Below are 2,076 nucleotides of genomic sequence, written 5' to 3' on the forward strand. Positions count from 1 at the left end.
GTTTCCTTTCTAAAAAGATGTTCTTGAAACAAAATACGGAATAAGTGCGAACAAGTTTCCGAAACGGAAACTTTTTTATTCCAAAAATCACACCCTCTTAACGGCTATCGATACATTCTTATGTACACGATATCAAACTATATTGTATTGCAATGGCAATCGGAAACGCAGACAACTGTACGCGATAGAAAAACAATTGGTTTTTCGGAAAAAACAGGCCGCTTACAGGGCGTGAGAATCTTAATTAGGCTTATGTTTAAAATTATTTTCCACGTGCCCCCTGCCCCCCTCACCCACCCCTAAATCGGCCTCTGGCAGCATCGTGAGACAATAAGAACTACACAGTATCTTGACAGACGCAAAACATGGCTTCCATAATCGATGATCTAGCCCAAATAGTGACAAACAGTCTTCATTCTAAATTTTCTAATGCCTTCGACAAGGTAACACATTGGAAACTCATGTATATAAAAATAAGAAGACATGGTATAATTGCAAATGAGACAACTCTCCACCAGACATCAAATGACATAGAAGTTAACAGCTATAGGTCACCGTACGGACTTCAAAAATGAGCAAAACCCATACTGGCCGCATAGTCAGCCATAAAAGCTGTATATATATATATACATAACTATAATGAAATACGGACAATTCATACAACTATATTATTAGTGAATTTGTGCACGAGAGAACACAGCAGCTAGGTTGTCCTCGAAAACGGAAGATCTACCATCTATCTAAGTCTAGAGTTCCAGAGAGCAGCGTTCAAGGACTTATATATGTATATATATATATACTATTCCTGATCTGCTCGTGTTTTATCTAGTTCCTGTACGTCCTAACTCTGTCGTAATAGCTGAAGCACATCCAACAGCCAGTTTGTCTGGCAACATTTAGAGTTCCGTTATCGATAAATGTTATGTCATTTCGATGCGTTTCATCTCCATCGGCCCTCTGCTAACAGTCAATCGTAATCTTCGATCTCGTTCGTGCAGTCTTACAGTAGATTATGAACCCAACCTTGCAACCCAGTGCTTATCAATATTTTCGTTACAACGATTCGGTAATGGTATATGTCTATGTCATCGTCTATGGTCAACTTCTAACCGATCTGATGCAGTCGTACGCTTGTACCGAATCTATTTACAAAATGGACACATGCGACTGTCCTCCTTTGTAGGATATAATTTAATCTATCTCTTTGAAAGACACCTTCCCCGTATCCAAACATTTCTTGTAGTCTTCGAACGTGATTCATGTCTTGGTCACGTCTCCCTTCGCACCATTGGACCTCTTACATTGTTAGGACCGTTCTTTTTTACATACCTGGCACATACACAAGAATTGCGGACAGCTCAGCTGGATGGCTTTATCAGCTACCACACAGAGAACCGTAATCATTGAAAAAATTTTAACGTTATTGTCTATGGAGAATTATAACCACTAGCTAAATAAACGAATACTATGCCTATTTTATAAATCTCATATAAAATTAATAAATTATAAAGATCTCACCAATTTTTTAGCTTTGAAATGGTGTCATAAAATCCACTTTATCTTGATATTTACTGTTGTCCCTATCATGTTGAACGTCGGGTTCTCTTCTGTTTGAGATAAAGTTATGTCAAATTACAAGGTATACATGTTTTATAAAAAATCATATTAAATTCATTTTTTATTGTAAATCAAATTAACAAATTATACAGTATTGGCAAATAATTTTCCTATCAAATGGTATAAGAATCGTCATTTTAAATAATGTTTACTGTTGTCCCTAAGCATTTGAAAGTGAAACTTCTTAATTGTCTATTTAGATATACAATTCCTTAAATGAAATAAACAAAAAATACAACCCTAAACAAAGTTACTTCTGAAAAACATTTTTTTTTTTAATATTCAATTCCTTGCAGTAACTGACATGCCAGCTCCACACTTCAATTAAGCTGATTGAAAGATTATGTCTTCGTCATATTAATAAATTGTCTATCCTTTTCCAGAATCACGTTGAATAGTAAAATGTTATTTTTTTTTATAAAACATAATCTAGATAGTACTCAAGCCTGCTTGAGATGT

The sequence above is a fragment of the Mytilus californianus genome, unplaced genomic scaffold (assembly GCF_021869535.1).
Source record: "Mytilus californianus isolate M0D057914Y unplaced genomic scaffold, xbMytCali1.0.p SCAF_3, whole genome shotgun sequence".
In the NCBI taxonomy this organism is placed as follows: Eukaryota; Metazoa; Mollusca; class Bivalvia; order Mytilida; family Mytilidae; genus Mytilus; species Mytilus californianus.